We start from the raw sequence: 18,784 nt of genomic DNA on the forward strand, positions 1-18,784 counted from the left end.
GAAGCAATGGCAATAGACTAAGGAAAACTCTTCTGCATTTTTCAGCTTGACAGCATGAATATGCAACATGTAGATAGGAGATGATCTATTGGACTGGAAACAAAGATCAGGCTAATATTAAATTCCGAGTCATTATATATTAGTTGATAGTGGAATTCAAGTTGTCAGTAAAAATCCCTAAACCACTCTAAATTCTGTCTTCTGAAATCCATTTATAAAAATAACTTTATTATATATTTTTTCATTTAATTAATTGTAGGCATTTTTGTTGGCATGCATGGAATGAAGGATAAATATGTTTGGCAAAAATTTGCTGACAAGAGACAAACTTGCTCAAGCTGAACGATTCTACGTAGAATCACTGATACAGAGTTAAATGAGACCGAGATGTGGAGTATATTCTTACAAGTGCCAGCTAAAGAAAATATAGCATTTGTAGACAAAAACAAATACTATCAACATCTTTTGTAATGCACAACCATCAATAAATCAAAGTTTCTGTGCATACATAGAATGACACATTCAGTGCAATGTGATAATATATCTCAGGGTCTCTAGATTATATTTGCAAACACTTAATTTTTACTCTCAAATGTTTATGATGCCACTCAGACTTTCTAATCCATTGCTGCAATGCATTACAATGCAATCTGCGTGGTACAAATTTTTAAAAATGGAATGTGTGCTGCTGGCTGCAACACAGTTTCAGGCGGCTATTAATCTAGATTTCGTCATTTGATCAAAGCTACTTGTCTTATTTTGTTCATTGGTTGCTGTGGTTTATGTTGCATAGTAATGCAAGATATCAATCATTTCAGTAAGTATGTGTTGAGATGATTGACTGCTCTAAGAGTGTACAGATGTTAGTAAATGGCGCTGTGGCCACAAGCATACTAGTGCAGGATTTGATTCTAGCTTTAATTTTACTCTCCCCTTAAAGGCATTCTCACTCACTGACATGCTCAGTGAACAGAATATCTCATCATGGCAAAACAGGAGGAAACAGCAGAAAACGTCGACTCAAGTTGAACTATATTTTATGGTTCAAAGCATTCAAGGTATTTACTATCGGAAACAAATATAAAACTATGCTCCTTAACCGAGAAAGGATATTAAAGAGTTAGATTAACTGCAGTTTGACAAACATTAATCTAAGATTTAAATGGATTAAAATTGGGAGCACCCCTTTCACTTTATAAGGTTGATTGGACAGCTAGCCGAAGTTGTTCTGGTGACTTCTTCACAAGATGCAGAAATCACCAGCCATTCCAGCAATTATTGTCCCTGAACTGAGACAGCATTGGTGAGTCTGAAGTCACAAATAAAACAGGTTGATAAGCACAGTAAATTTCTTTCCTGGAAAGAAAAAGCAGATGGAATTTTAGGACAATTATGGTTACCGTTCTGAGATTAGGCTTAAACAGTATAAGTTTTTGGAAGAGTAGACATGGAGGTGCCAACTTATCTATTGTCAAATTGATGTTCCCCTGGTTGGAACTTCTAGAGCTCGGAGTCACATCCTCAAAATATGCTGCTGGACATTCAGGAAACAGTTAAGCGAGTAATAAAATCTTCAACCAGAGGACAGTATATTTTTTGAATTGCCTGCCCAAGTAGGCTGTAAAGACTTAGTGGTTGAGGATGTTCAGGATAGAGATTGATAGACTTAGTTCCGAAGGGATGTGCAATTTGTGCGTGCAAGAAAGCAGAACAAGATCAGCTGAACGCGATTTTACTGAATGGTGTAGTAGGTATGAGGATGCTGAATGGCCTGCAAGTGCTTCTGCTCCGCACTCTTCCAGGCCTCCAAGAGCTTTGGCTTAGGGAGACTAGTGACAAGAAAGCAGCTGTTACCTATGCTGCTAAATGTTTTATACTGCTTAGGATCATCCAGGCCACGTGATCTACTCAGAGATACCACCGGGTAGGAGGTAAAGAAGCCTGAAATCCTTCATCACCAGAGTCAAGAACAACTAATTCAACTCAAACATTTGGTTCTTGGACCAAACCACACAACCCTAATCATTTCCTCTGTATAGTGACACTGCAACAACTTTGCAATACAATGGACTGACTTTTTGCTGAAATTGTGTTCTCTCTTGTATAATTTTGTACATTTTATGTTTTTTTCTTGTGAATGTTGTGCCTCTAATGCTAAGTGTCTGTGATACTGCAGTATATACGCTTTTTATTGCAACTGTGCAGACATAGAACATAGAACAGTACAGCATAGTACAGGTCCTTCAGCCCATGATATTGTGCTGACCTTTTAACTTACTCCAATATTATCTAACCTCCTCTCCTCTATAGCCCTCCATTTTTCTTTCATCCACATGCCTATATAAGAGTCTTAGCCTCGTACCTAAGTCAGGATGTGCTGGCATTGGAGAAAGTCAAGAGGAGATTCATGCGAATGATCCTGGAAATGAAAGATTAATGAATTCCCAGCAAAGAGGACCATTGGATGGTTGTGGGCCTGTACTCACTGCAGTTTAGAAGAATGGTGTGGGGCAGGGGTCGTGGTAGTGGATCTCATTGAAACCTATTCAATATTGGCTTAGGTAGAGTGGGCACGGAGAGAGCATTTCCAATATTGGGTGAGTCTAGGACCAGAAGGCATAGGAAGCATGTCCCTTTAGAACAGAGAAGAGGAGGAATTACTTTAGCCAGAGGGTGCTGATGGCTGTGAAGGCCAAGCCAATGAATGTATTTAAAGCGAAGGTTGATAGGTTCTTGATTAGCAAGTGTGTCAAAGATTATGGAGAGAAGACAGGAGAAGAGGATTAAGAGGAATAATAAAGCAGCCATGATGGACTGGAAGACTGGATTCAGCTGAATGGCCCGATTGTGCTCCAATGTCTTATGGTCTTTTGAAGATACGTTATTCTTGCTATGAATAGCAGCAGTGAAACAAAACTTGAACTAAGTACAGTTCACAGCTGAAAGCCATTTATTCAGACTGCAGACTCCTTCTGTACTGGAATCTGCATTAATTTCTTTTAACTATGATGATTCATCTGAATCCAGCAAAACCTTATCATAAAGCCATATGACTGATACAATTACTCATCTAAAAACCTCAACTAGAAATCCAACATTTCTTGTTTGTCAATCTCATTATTGGCAGTGATGTTGTAACTTTACTTTCATCAGGATTACTGTAGGTGCAACTCTTTTGATCAAATTAATTTTCCAATTTGACTTCCAGCCTGCCAAATAAACGGAAAGGTCAAGTCATCACTTCAATAAACAAGGTAATCAATGTACTAAAAGTTAAAATTGGTGAAAAAAAATTATTTAATTTATGCTTGTCACTAATTGTTTTCTCTGGTAATTTACTGCAATGAAATTAAGCATGATCACTCATGTCATCTGAATTATGAGTTGGCATCACATTCCAAACTGAACCATAAAATCAAATCAAATAAACAGTTAAGCAATGCACACAAAATGGAACACATCATGTGGTAAGTACTGCTCCTTGGAGCTCAGAGAAAACGGTTCATAAAGAGATATAGAAACATAGAAACATAGAAACATAGAAAATAGGTGCAGTAGTAGGCCATTCGGCCCTTCGAGCCTGCACCGCCATTTATTATGATCACGGCTGATCATCCAACTCAGAACCCCGCCCCAGCCTTCCCTCCATACCCCTTGACCCCTGTAGCCATAAGGGCCATATCTAACTCCCTCTTAAACATAGCCAATGAACTGGCCTCAACAGTTTGCTGTGGCAGAGAATTCCACAGATTCACCACTCTCTGTGTGAAGAAGTTTTTCCTAATCTCGGTCCTAAAAGGCTTCCCGTCTATCCTCAAACTGTGACCCCTCGTTCTGGACTTCCCCAACATCGGGAACAATCTTCCTGCATCTAGCCTGTCCAATCCCTTTAGGATCTTATACGTTTCAATCAGATCCCCCCTCAATCTTCTAAATTCCAACGAGTACAAGCCCAGTTCATCCAGTCTTTCTTCATATGAAAGTCCTGCCATCCCAGGAATCAATTTGGTGAACCTTCTTTGTACTCCCTCTATGGCAAAGATGTCTTTCCTCAGATTAGGGGACCAAAACTGCACACAATACTCCAGGTGTGGTCTCACCAAGGCCTTGTACAACTGCAGTAGTACCTCCCTGCTCCTGTACTCGAATCCTCTCGCTATAAATGCCAGCATACCATTCGCCTTTTTCACCGCCTGCTGTACCTGCATGCCCACTTTCAATGACTGGTGTATAATGACACCCAGGTCTCGTTGCACCTCCCCTTTTCCTAATCGGCCACCATTCAGATAATAATCTGTTTTCCTATTTTTGCCACCAAAGTGGATAACTTCACATTTATCCACATTAAATTGCATCTGCCATGAGTTTGCCCACTCACCCAACATATCCAAGTCACCCTGCATCCTCTTAGCATCCTCCTCACTGCTAACACTGCCGCCCAGCTTCGTGTCATCCGCAAACTTGGAGATGCTGCATTTAATTCCCTCATCCAAGTCATTAATATATATTGTAAACAACTGGGGTCCCAGCACTGAGCCTTGCGGTACCCCACTAGTCACCGCCTGCCATTCTGAAAAGGTCCCGTTTATTCCCACTCTTTGCTTCCTGTCTGCTAACCAATTCTCCACCCACACCAATACCTTACCCCCAATACCGTGTGCTTTAAGTTTGCACACTAATCTCCTGTGTGTTCTTCGGTGGTATAAGTTCTCATTGGCTTAACTTCTAATTGCTTCGAATATTTGTATGCTCTAGAAAATGGTCATATCTCTTTTCACAAAACAGATTTATATACTATTATTTTTAAAAATTCTTCAGCCATGTCTACACTTGAAATCAGTTTTCAGAAGTGTTTGATAACATGCACAATTGACAAATTGAACATTGACTAAACAGCACCTTCAGATCTTGATCCAAACCTGGCAAGTATACAATATGCAAGCAATTGCCTTCATTGCTTGTATAACAATGTGTTTGGTGTGTAACATAATCAATATCTTTGCTTTAAAATTGCAGGTGTTACCACATGTGTGTGTATTTTAAATACCCTTGACCACACGACTACTTATTTTGACAGAACTATGATTATCTTGGATATTCAATTGTGCATTTTTTCCAGCTTGAACCACCCTCTAAAACAGTAATTGGGTACACAATTCACAAATAGACACGTTTATGGTTAGCCTGCAATATTTGAAGACTTCACCACAAAATCAGCATTCAATTGAGTTGGAATATGAATGAAAGTTTTACATCTATGTTCAAGTTCTCATGGGTAGTCTGGGCAATGCATGCGTGACAGCATTCTATTTTGAATTCTTGTATTCTCTCTAATTTCACTGAGACGGCAGAGTTGTTTATGATTGCCTTTGCAATGCTGAAGCCCAGTTAAAGGTTTGTGATGTTGTGATATGTGAAGCACCTTCAATAACTCCAAAAGACAGGTTTGGTAAAATACTGAAAGGCTTTTATTCGCTGTACAATACGACCTCCATGACCTCCATGGTGAGTGTCTGCCCCCGGACTGAGGGGGAGGGGCAAGGCGAAACACCTTTATACAGGATCTGTGGGAGGAGCCACAGGGGCAGTCAGCACAGGGGCGTGTCCAGACAGTTAACCCAGTCACAACATATATATATGGTTTACCACAATACGCAAAACCTTTTTGGAAAGAACTGATGGAACTCTTTAATATTAAGTATGATGACAAGAGCATTGTTTTCTGTTCAGGCATCACTGTTTAACAAATTGCCAGGTGGAAATGCTGTTTCGTGGCCCCAAACGTAAGCCTTCTGGTAGCTGTTCTGGTGCCAGAGCCAATGCCTAATTTTAATTCACAGGTAATGCTATAATGAAGATGATAAATTATATCTCACACTGATCTAAGCATGTGACTGTTCTTTTGCCCCAGGTCCACTTGGCATGTTTCTTTACTGAGTGAGGCAGGATTAAAAAACCCTGTTACCAAATTAGGTAGAAATTATGCATAATTTTGTGCCATTCCCAAGAATTATCTTCCGGATGTATATCCGGAAGAAGATGGCACCAGCAGACAATATCACAGGCAACATTCTCCAGATGGTCCACAAAGCTGTTTCTTTCACTTGTTTTACATCTTCTTTTTCTCTTAAATGTGGTTCTGCTGCTGTTGTGACCTACAGTTTGACGGTGTGTTTTTGGGCTGATTGGCCGTTCTGATGCTTTCCTGTCTCTGAGGGTATTCAGTGAGGCTTCTAGCAAAGGATGCAGTCTCGAGGCCAAGAAGCTTAGAAATGGGGTGCGAGCCCATGATTGACTCCATTTCTCGCTGATCTCACCAATTACAGCATCAAGGACAATTGAAAATAACGATGCGAGTGCGGAAGGCCCCTGCGTTTGAATGGTCTCTCTCTCCCCCTCGGTGCTGTTGGAGGCTGGTACTGAAGTTCGAAATCTGCAGTTTGTGGATTGGACTGTTGTTCCTGGTCACTCCTTTTCCTGTTGCTACTTTGGGCGACTTTGAATGGAGGCAGCCTGTAGATAATGAACACTGATTTGAACTGAATATGGACTCTTCTGATTTTGTGTTTCATTTTCTGTGATCTCACTGGTTGCCATTTGCACAATTTGTTTTTTTAGCGCGGGGGGTGGGGGGTTGTTGTTCATGTTGCCATTTGCGTGATTTGCTTTTTGCACGTGGGGGGAATTGATATTTTTTCATTGAACAGGTTCTATGGTGTTTCTTTCTTTCATGGCTGTCTGTGGAGAAGATAAATTTCAGGGTTGTATACTGTATAAATACTTTGATAATAAATGTACTTTGAATGGTCTCAGTTCACATGCATCCTCAGGTTTAGGAACCTTTACAATCTCTTATTCCTTTTTTTTACAGGATGCAAACAATGTCCATAAGCCAAGATAAACCATTTTGCATTATTGCAGAACATGCTTGTTTCTGTTTAGTCTCAAGCTTTACACATGTAATAACTTTCCTGTCTCTGTGAGTATTTGAGAATGTTTCTTCTTCAGCATGTGTCATGATCAGAAAATCACCCTGATTATATCGTAAGTGGGTTTTCCTTTATAATGTATTGTGCAAGGCAGCATAGAACATTTTTAAAGAAAAATTAACACTATATACGAGTTTGGTATAGAAAATGACGTTAGAAATTAAAGTTTACCCTCTTTTGGTATTGCGAATGCTACTGATACCAAATTGGAACCTCAGCAACAAATCCTGAAAATGGTCAATAATATGTTGAAAGCAAAGTTAAGATGGCTTCCAAACAGAATCATGTGGTACAAAGGGACATCTCATCCGGAGCTGCTCCCACTGGGTCCTGTGTCCTGGGTAATTCCATACCATTGTTGTATGTCCTTCTTGAAGAAACTTATTGAAGAGGTATGCCAAATGGATCCAGGGCAAGATTTTGAATCATCTTCATTGTAGCATCACCCATGAATTAAGAATTTGCGTTTGCTTTGGCACTGGGGCAATTATCAGGCAGAGTTTAATTCAGATAAATGCGAGATGTTGCAGGTAGGACTTTCACAGCAAATGGCAGGGCCTTAGGAAGTGTTATAGAATAGAGGGATCTTGGAGTAGACAGGGTGGTGAATAAGGTTTTAGGCATATTGGCCTTCATAAGTCAGGCCTTCAGAATATAAACATTGGGAGCTCATGGTATGGCTGTACAGGACACTGATGAGGCTACACTTAGAGTTTTGTGTTCAGTGTTACTAACCCTGTAATAGGAAAGATGTTATTAAACTGGAAACAGTGCAGTGAAGATTCACAAGGTTGTTGTCAGGACTCAAGGGCGAGGACTTTACAGGTGAGGACTTTACTCCTTGGAGTGTAGGAGACTGAGAGGATCTTTTAGAAAATTATAAGGGGCACAGAGAGGATAAATTGTCTCAGTCTTTCTCCAAAGACAGAATAATAAAGAATGAGGGCATAGGTTTAAGGCGAGAGAGAAAAGATTTCCTCTCAAGACCTGAGGGACAACCTTTTTATACAAAGGATAGTATCTGTGTGGAATGAGCTGCCAATCGACGCGGGTAAAATAACGATGTTTAAAAGACATTGGACAGGTAGACAGGTTTAAAAAAGGTTCTGAATGTTTAGAATGTTATGATTCAAATACTGACAAGTGGATCAAGCTTGGATGGGACACTTTGGTTGGCATGGACCAATTGGACTGAATGGCTGTATAACTCTTTGACACCGTAAGCTGAAGACCTCTAAAGAGGGACAGAGGTTACTGCATGTTGCTCTGCAGTGAGCTGTGTTAAATGACAGTGAAGTGTGAAGTATGAAGCAACAGCAGTGATGAGGTCTCTGAAATCTCAAGAATTAAAAATAGGCATGAGCAGATACAGTGTTAGGCTTTGATGACATTTCATTGCCCATCCTTGTACTCTGCATTGCTAGTTTGTGTGTGAGAAAGAGCATTAGTAAACTGTACTCGGATGTTCAAATTTTGACAATATCAAAGGAATCATGGAGTGCCTACACTGTAACTCCATAAGGGTGGGCTGACATCAGGAAAATGTCAGTAAAATGAAGGCACCTTGAACATTTAAAATATATTGTATGTTAAAAAGGAAGATGATAATTGAAGAAGTATGGGACATTGGAGGAGACAGCTCTGAATGACTGGATCACTCCAGATGCGTATGTTCCAAAAGGAGATTAAACAGGCAAGCCGAGAGAAATTACGTAGTCATAATCAAACATTAGGCGATGAAGAGTATCCACAACAGCCAAGTAGTGAACTTGCTGTAGTGAAAATCTCTAGAAAATTAATTTGTCTCAGGCATAAATTAGTAGTTCCCAGACTTTACACATAAATTTACAAATGGATGCTAGCATAGAAATTGGATGCGTTTAGAAATTATTTTTTTAATGTGGGCTTTGTCTATAAAAGCAATGTTATCGAGGTTAGAAATTATTTTCCAGTCAGACTATGTTGATTGAGGAATTTGCCCCAGACACTTCTGTGCATGACCCACCTTAGTGCAGGTGATGACTTCCACCATCAGTTAATCACTTAATGATGTAAAGTGTTGAACACCACACTCATCCTCCACTGCTGGCGTAAATGGACATTTTGAGGACAACCAATTACCTATGTTTAACACTTACAAATTAAGTTGGGACCACATCACATGGAGAATGGCGAAGAATAGTCTGTAACAGTGTCAATATCATACAAAAGTGCTACTTATTAATTAAAATGTGTCCTAAAATTTTAAATCAGCTAGCTTTTATTTTACCCACTTACAACATGTATTTTGCATGAGCTGCTTACCACATCTGTCAACTTTAAATGTTAATAGACTCAATAGGTATTTAATATTTTATAACAAATTGCAACACTTTATTATTAAATAAACAGTGGTGCAAACTTATGCCCAAGATGGCCTGTGCAAAACCTTTGTTGACACATGGCATACAGTGCCACCCCTTGATTCTTTAAACCCCACCCATAATAAGAAGATAAGTAATGATTATTTTACTGCCAAATGAAGCAGCAAATGATTTTTTTTACAACCCAAAGCAGTGAGATGTTTTCACAGGAAAATATCTCACGCTACTTTGGCATCAGGTAGACGATTGCAAAAAGACATGATGCTAGATGATACATCTGAAATTCTTGCAGACCTGGTGTAAATACTGTAAGTATATGGCTGGCAAACAGTTTGGGCCAGTGGGTAATGATTTTGCTCTGCTTATACTTTTTCTTCTGTTGCTTGTGAGTTAACACTGGGTATTGTAATAATAATCCTAAATACTGTATATAGTTTAGTGCCTCCATAGATATTTTTGCAAAGAACATATTTTACTTATATTAGGAAAACTGTTATTTAAGTTTATTGTTGAGGTGTTTTAAAATTGTGTTTATCCTTTTCAACGAGATCAATTAGGGACTGGATCAAAGCGTAAAAATCCAGACAATAAGGTTCTAAAGCTCAGAAATTCCATCCCTGCAACTGTTAACTGTCTGAAAAAAAATCTTGCAATAGCAATATTAATTGCATTTCCATTGGCATATTGATGTGAGTCATTGCTTTTAGTCATAGTCATAGTCATAGTCATACTTTATTGATCCCAGGGGAAATTGGTTTTCGTTACAGTTGCACCATAAATAATTAAATAGTAATAGAACCATAAATAGGTAAATAGTAATATGTAAATTATGCCAGTAAATTATGAAATAAATACAGCACCAGCCTATCGGCTCAGGGTGTCTGACCCTCCAAGGGAGGAGCTGTAAAGTTTAATGGCCACAGGAAGGAATGACTTCCTGTGACGCTCTGTGTTGCATCTCGTGGAATGAGTCTCTGGCTGAATGTACTCCTGTGCCCACCCAGTACATTATGTAGTGGATGGGAGACATTGACCAAGATGGCATGCAACTTGGACAGCATCCTCTTTTCAGACACCACCGTGAGAGAGTCCAGTTCCATCCCCACAACATCACTGGCTTTACGAATGAGTTTGTTGATTCTGTTGGTGTCTGCTACCCTCAGCCTGCTGCCTCAGCACACAACAGCAAACATGATAGCATTGGCCACCACAGACTCGTAGAACATCCTCCGCAACGTCCAGCAGATGTTAAAAGACCTCATTCTCCTCAGGAAATAGAGACGGCTCTGACCCTTCTTGTAGACAGCCTCAGTGATGAATTTGGTCAATTCTAAATATAGAACAGGGGTTCCCAATCTTTTTATGCCATGGACCCCTACCATTAACCGAGGGGTCTGTGGACCCCAGGTTGGGAACCCTTGATATAGTAGACTTACTGAGGAAATTAGTGCTATGTGCATAGCTCTCAAAACAACCAAATACAAGCTAGATATAAAATATTTGTTATTGTCAGTACAGCAACAGAAGTCTCACTGAGAGTAAAGTGTGTTTATTTTACTTTCCTTGATCTTTTATGAAGATGCACCAAAGCTTATAATTTCATGGTTACATTTCTTATGTTATATATGAAGCAAAATAGCAATACAATTCAGAAATAATGGAATTTTAAAATATTTTTAAGATAAATATTAACAATTGTTGAACAGTTTTCTGAACGCTACATTTATTTCGATCTCTGTTATATATTTATTAACAGTAAAATGGTAAATACACGTAAACAAGCAATAGGAGTCAAAATCAGATTTATTATCACCGGCATGTGTCGTGAAATTGGTTAACGTAGCAGCAGCAGTACAATGCAGTACATAATGTAGAAAGTAAGAAAAGTAAATCAATTACAGTAAGTATATAAATGTGTATTGAATAGATTAAAAATGGTGCAAAAACAGAAGTAATATAATTTTTAAAAAAGTGAGGTAGTGTTCATGGGTTCAATGTCCATTTAGGAATCGGATGGCAGAGGGGAAGAGCTGTTCCTAAATCACTGAGTGTGTGTCTTCAGGCTTCTGTACCTCCTTCCTGATGACAACAATGAGAAAAGGGCATTCCCTGGGTTAGTACCCAAGATGGAGCTGACTAATTTTACAACTTTCTGTAGCTTCTTTTGGTCCTATGCAGTAGCGCCCCCCACCCCCCCACCCCATACCAGACAGTGATACAGCCTGTCAGAATACTCTCCACGGTACATCTATAGATGTTTTGAAATGTTTTAGGGGACAAAACAAATCTCTTCAAACTCCTAATGAAATGTAGCTGCCGTCTTGCCTTCTTTATAACTGCATTGATACTGCATAATGGGACCAGGTTAGATCATTAGAGATCTTGACGACCAGGAACTTGAAACTGCTCACTCTCTCCACTTCTGATCTCTCTATGAGGATTGGTATGTGTTCCTTCATCTTACCCTTCCTGAAGTCTACAATCAACTCTTTCGTCTTACTGATGTTGAGTGCCAGGTTGTTGCTGTGACACCACTCCACTAGCTGATATATCTCGCTCCTGTATGTCCTCTCATCTCCATCTGAGATCCTACCAACAATGGTTGTATCATCAACAAATTTATAGATGGAATTTGAACAATACCTAGCCTCACAGTCATGGGTATAGAGGGAGTAGAGCAGTGGGCTAGGCACATACCCCTGAGGTGCGCCAGTGTTGATCGTCAGCGAGGAGGAGATATTATTAACAATCAGCACAGATTGTGGTCTTCCGGTTAGGAAGTCAAGGATCCAGTTGCAGAGGGAGGTCAGAGGGCCAGGTACTTTAGCTTATTGATTCATCCTTTTTCCTTAAACAAATCCATAATTATTGATAGTAACCATTACTCAATTATTATCTCTGCTCAAATTTACCATGGCATGTGAGAGAAACTTTTAGATGCTATTTGCCAACGTGGTCTCAAAGCAATTCACCACCCCTGTATCAGAAGTTTCAAGCAATCAGTATCAGGTTTATAATCACTGACGTATGTTGTGAAATCTGTTGTTTTGTGGCAGCAGTACAGTGGAATACATTTAAAATTTACTATAGGTTAAAATGGTAAGTATTTATAGCACAAGAAGAAAACCAGAGAGTGAGGTAGTCTTCATGGGTTCATGGACCATTCAGAAATTTGATGGTGGAGGGGAAGAAGCTGTTCCTAAAATGTTGAGTTTGTGTCTTCAGGCTTCTACACCTCTTCCCTGAAGGAGGTAATGAAAAGAGGGCATGTCCTGGATGGCAAGGATCCTGAATGATGGATACCACCTTCCTGAGGCACCAGCTTTTGGAGGTGTCCACAATGGTGGGGAGGCTGGTGCCCATGATGGGGATGGCTGAGTCTACAACCCTCTGTGGTTTTTCTTTTATCCTGTGCAGTGGACCCTCCACACCATGTAGTAATGCAACCACTGAGAGCGCTCTCCACGTAAATCTGTGGAAATACGTTAGAGTCTTTGGTGACATGCCAAAGTTTAATGAAATGAAGTTTAATGAAATCATTGATCAACTTTGGCTGCACTTGCATTATAACTTGCACTGTACATTGGTGCCTGTAAAAGACAACTGTTTTGAATTTCCAAGGCTGTTCTAGGTGATTGGCATTGCAATTCATCTGGACAATACGTTTTCTTCCCACTGGCTCCAGTCTGATGCTGTTTTATATTGCTATGACAAAGTACAACATGAGACAATTGGGATGAATGTAGCTCTTTTGTGTATAACATTATCTCTTCATCAAAGTTGCTATCTGACAGCATCTCTCAGGCATCAGCATGGGATACTAAGTAACTTTGTTTAGAACCTTTCATTAATCAATCAATCCACAAATAATCCTATCTTGGAAAGCACAGTTTAAAAAAAACTCCAATAATTGTAACGTAATGAGTGGCTTGTCCATTTCACAACAGAATTGCTAATGGCCTCACCATACTTTAATTTCATGTCAAAAGTTGTAGATTTGAAGTTCTCCTTTCATCTCTTTTCATTACAACTGCAAAATAGATTCCTGTTGCCTTTTAGAGATTCTGCATTTTTGGTCTAACCCAACATTGCTTCAGAAGGTTCAATTTTTAACCACTCCCTTTGGCAAAGTATTAATCTTCTGAAGAGCGCCCTTGCCATTCTTCTAATGAAAATCTCAGATCCACAGAACACAATGTAAATGCAAATTATTCCTCTAAAATAAGATAGTCTGTGGAACACCACAGAGGTAAATTATTGAAATTTCTAAACTACATAGATTTATATAATTCTTAATGTTTTGGACTAATTTGTAACACTTTTTTAGATAGATAGATAGATAGATACTTTATTGATCCCAAAGGAAACCACAGTGTCACAGTAGCATTACAAGTTCACTGATATACAATATTAGAAGAGAAGTAAGAAGAATAGATAAAAATCTTAAACAGCCTAAACTGTCTATTTAATGTTAAATAACAGCCATACATAAATTAGTAGTATTAACTTTTACACTGAAGTGTGGTGAGGAGTACACAGTTTGGATACAGACGACTTTCTAGAGTTAACATCAAAGCCTAACATCAATTCCTATTTACTTGTTTCAAAAATGTGCAGAACAACTCATATTATACCAATGTATTACTTCAGATGCAAGTTGCTAAAAATGTGCTTGTGTAAGCAGCAGTGAAAAATTAGCACAATCCACCTTCAATGGTGAGGTAATATTTTAATAATCTTCAAGCAAGTAATGAGCTATTTAGCCTCCATAAATATTGAGAAACCCATTAACCCAGACCTGTAGTCCACAATAGTAATGGAAGATACTTTGAGACCAGTAAAATAGAATCACGTGATGCCATCTCTGCACTCTATTTCCAATGGACCTAAGGCAAAAGAGTTTTTCTGGTGTGAAAAACATCCATTTACTGCTGCAGTTCTCTCTTGTTCTGACTTCCACCCTTCAGGCAAAGTATAATATATCAGCAGTCCACTCAACAGTGACAAGGTATCTTAATGATGAACTCTTTATTCACTCTCTCCCCACCTCCTTCTTCAGACTATCACTCAGTGGGTACTCTAATGCTCCTGCTTTTGTTTCTGATCTCTCTGTCCACCTGCCTTCCTGACAGTAAACCATTTTGCAAAGTAAGTGGGAAAAAAATTGCATTTAGTTCTTTGGCACATCTAAGTGAGACATAGTTGGAGAAGGATTGCCTTTGGATGGTCTTCATCCCCACTTCTGAGTCTACAAAGTGGCTCACTGATCCATTGTACATCCAGTTGAAACTCCTTAGCCCTTATAGTAATGTGATTTTCTCCTATTCCTCCTGTCCTTTTGATCTGAATCTTTCTTGAGCCGCCACTTGTCTGCATTAAAGTGTCCAGTAATGACACACATTATTGTTCTGCAAAAAGCTTCCACTGCCAGTCATTTCAGTCCTAGGAATCAAAGGATGGATATTCCCTCCAGGAATCTGGGTCACAATATCCGCCAATCTAGCTGAGCTGTATTTATCTCTAATTTAAGTCTTTAGGGTGATTTATGTGATGAAAGTAGTGGTTGGAAGATGGAAGGTTCTGGAAGACACCCTAAGTTCTTATTATCAAGACTGAGCTGCTGTGATTACTGCTTTTAGCTATAATTAATCAAGGGCAGCAGTTAAATTCTGAGTGATTAATTGCAAAGCTGTAGCTTGGAGTTTCCACATCCACATCCAGCCGTTGGTGTTCAGACTGCTTTAATTATACAGTGCAAAATCTTCCCTTCCCCCACCGCCCTTCTGAATAAATATGAGGACACTAGCAGGCTTGTGATTAAAGGTCACCCTTAAATGAAAGAAGACCATAGGCGGATTTTGCTTTCTCTCCCTGCCAATGACTTTGATTAATTGGAAGTTTTTCCTTGTGTTTGCTGCTGTGCACAGCGCTGCTCTTGCAGGGGACCCCAATGACCTGAAAGATTTCAGAAGGAAAAAGGCATGGGATGAGGATTAGAAGACAGATGGGAATGTGCTTTTGGGGTCAAATAGAGGCCCCTTGAAAAGGTGGAAGCAAGAGTGCATAGCAATATTATTTCCTACTAATAATAATCTTGACCTCACATTGTGGTCTTTTATAAAGATAGCTATCTGGTTTGGCTCTAGCTTCAGAAATTTCCATTGGAGATGTTGTTTGCCCTGAGGCTGTAGCAGTTCTATCTTACACACAAGGATCTTTCTTGATCCTCTGATCTGAAATACTTCCTCCCACCTGTAGGAAAACAAAAGGAGAAGACCAAGAACACAAGTATATAAAATATAATAGAGAGCATTTTAAAAAACCATCAATCTCCATCAAAACATTAATTACCACCAATTTGTTTGGGCTCCCATTTCAAAATATCTTTAACAAAGCCCTCATGACACATCTATGTCTTTTCCTTGCCAAATTAATCCAATGCTCAACAACGTAAATTGAATGCATTTCTCAAAGATTAAATTTACAGTATAGGAAAATGACATATATTTTCATCCAATTTGTTTTGTTTAACAATGGTGATATTTCTATCATTTCTGATGGTTGACTTCATTCCCTATCAAGAAATCTGTATTTCTCCTGTGTGTTCAAAGTTAAAAGTTAAATTTATTATCAAAGTACATATATGTCACCATGTACGACCCTGAGATTCATTTTCCTGCAAGCAGATCTAAAGAATAGTAACTATAACAGGATCAATGAAAGATCAACCAGAGTGCAGAAGACAACAAACTATGCAAATGCAAATATAAATAAACAGCAATAACTAACGAGAACATGAGCCAGCCAGTGGTATAGTGGCATCAGCACGGGACTTCGAGACAAATGCTTCCGAGTTTGAATCTAGTCAAATTCTTGCATGTTTTCCATCCGTGCTGGGTTGAGTGTCGAGCTAGCGACTTGGCCTTGTAAAAAATAGTCATATGCTATGGAAATGGCAAAAATGCGACCCAGTGTGCCACAAGACATGAAAAGGAACAACAACAACAACAACAATATGAGATAACAAGATAAAGATTCCCTAAAGTGAGATCACTGGTTGTTGGAACATCTCAATGGATGGGCAGATGAGTGTAGTTATCCCCTTTTCTTAAAGAGCCTGATGGTTGTGGGGTAGTAACTGTTGTAACCTTATGTGTTCTTGAATTGTGAAGAATCAGCCAAGACCTTTCCTTGAAAAATATCAAAAGTATGATCACAAAAAGGAGAAAATCTGCAGATGCTGGAAACCCAAGCAACTCACACAAAATGCTGGAGGAAATCAGCAGGCCAGGCAGCATTTATGGGAAAAAAGTACAGTCGACATTTTGGGCCGAGACCCTTCGGCAGGACTGGAGAGTAAAAGATAAGGAGTAGATTTAAAAGGTGGGAGAGGGTGGAGGGGAGGGAGAAACACAAGGTGACATGTGAAAACAGGAGGGGGGAGGGGTGAAGTAAAGAGCTGGGAAGTTGATTGGTGAAAGAGGTACAGGGCTAGAGAAGGGAGATGATGGCATGAACATCAATTTCTCAAACTTCTCGTAATCCCCCCACCCCTCCTTCACCATTTCCCATCCTCTTTTCCCTCTCTCACCTTATCTCCTTGTCTGCCCATCACCTCCCTCTGGTAGTTCTTCCCCCCTTTTCTTTCTTCCATGGCCTTCTGTTCTCTCCTATTGCACTCACCCTCCCCAACCAGGGAATGCTTCTAAGAGTAGACCTTGGAGACCACTGGTGAGATAGCAAGTTCTTAATGTAACTATTATAGACACAAGGGGTTAAAACAGGGGCACTTTTTCTACTCTAACAACAAGGAGTTCTCTATACTTAATGCTTGTATCAAATATTTATTGCAGATGTGATGATGTCACCACATGCTCTAAATTCATGGCTTATCACATAATTCATAAATCAGCATCTCAGTGGAAAATATGGTCAAACACTTTTCACTGTTATACAGGATCATGACAGGTTCATTGGCTTCGTTAATCGGTTTCTGTCACAACCACAGATTCAGCAGCGCAGTAGATACGGCAATTGCGCTCGTGAATATGCACGTGTCAGCTAATTATTATTTCACTGTGATAGTATTTAACTCCATTCATTCCGTCGTAGTATTTGTTGAGACTTGGACACAGCAACACACCATTGCTTGCATTCCATCTTGCTTGAGAAATTGAACTGTCGAGTCAACTGGCTCTGAGCACTAGTGGTATTTGTTTTATTCTTAGTTGTTCTTTTCAGCTGCAGTGTAGGCTTCGTTTTCCATTTGAGAGTTTTAGTTAATGGCCCTGTTTGGCCTAGTGTTTATTGTTTTCTTTTCCCTTTAACATTGTTCGCATTAAAGTCTGTGAACTATCGAACTGCTTCAATGTCTCTCACTCCGCACTCGGGCCACATCTGACCCTGGTGACAGCTTCACTATCTTAATTGGAAATTCAGAACATAGAAAAGACAGAACAGTACAGGCCCCTCAGCTCACAATGTTGTGCTGACTTTTTAACTTACACCCAGTGACCACTTTTTAGGTACACCTGCTTATTAATGCAAATGTATAATCAGCCAATCATGTGGCAGCAACTCAAAGCATAAAAGCATGCAGACATGATAAGGGGGTTCAGTCCAAACATCAGAATGGGCAAGAAATATGATCTATGAGACTTTGACCGTGCAATGCTTGATTGTGCCAGATGGGGTGGCTTGAGTATTTCAGAAACCGCTGATCTTCTGGCATTTTCACACCCAACAGTCTCCAGAGCAGGCGTTCCCAACCTGGGGTCCACGGGCCCCTTGGTTAACGATAGAGGTCCATGGCATAAAAAAAGGTCGAGAACCCCTGTCCTGGAGTTCACAGAGAATGCTGCGAGAAACCAAACAAAAATCTAGTGGCAATTCTGAGGAGAATGGCCAGGCTGGTTCAAGTTGACAGGAAGGTGACAGTGACTCAAATAACCAGGCATTACAACAGCGGTGTGCAGAAGTAGTGTGTCTGAACGAAATACATGTCAAACATTGAAGTGAATGGGCAGCAGCAGAAGACCATCAACATACACTCAGTGACCACTTTATTAGGTACAAGAGGTTCCTAATAAAGTGCCCACTGAGTGTATATAAGGCATCCATTAGTCTTGCGAGACCATGGATCTGCGCCTGGAAAGTCTTCACTCTCCAGGGCACAGGCCTGGGCAAGGTTGTATGGAAGACCAGCAGTTGCCCATACTGCAAGTCTCCCCTCTCCATGACACCAATGCTGTCCAAGGGAAGGGCACTAGGACCCATACAGCTTGGCACCGGTGTCGTCGCAGAGCAATGTGTGATTAAGTGCCTAGCTCAAGGATACAACATGTTGCCTCGGCTGGGGATTGAACTCACGACCTTCAGGTCGCTAGTACAATGCCTTAACCACTTGTCCACGTGCTCACAAGTGCCACTGAG

At 39.9% G+C, this 18,784-nt stretch overlaps 1 long non-coding RNA gene across 2 annotated transcripts in view; it reads left to right on the top strand.

The window, feature by feature from the left end:
* Positions 1-935: 935 nt before the first annotated feature.
* Positions 936-18,784, top strand: part of LOC134340918 (uncharacterized) — a 43,179-nt gene continuing 25,330 nt past the window's right edge. For both annotated transcript variants that reach the window (XR_010016680.1, XR_010016679.1), the window contains exons 1-2: positions 936-1,058; positions 3,209-3,254. This is a non-coding gene — a long non-coding RNA (uncharacterized LOC134340918). The remainder of the gene's footprint in view (positions 1,059-3,208; positions 3,255-18,784) is intronic.

Source organism: Mobula hypostoma, chromosome X2 (genome assembly GCF_963921235.1).
Source record: "Mobula hypostoma chromosome X2, sMobHyp1.1, whole genome shotgun sequence".
Lineage (NCBI taxonomy): Eukaryota > Metazoa > Chordata > Chondrichthyes > Myliobatiformes > Myliobatidae > Mobula > Mobula hypostoma.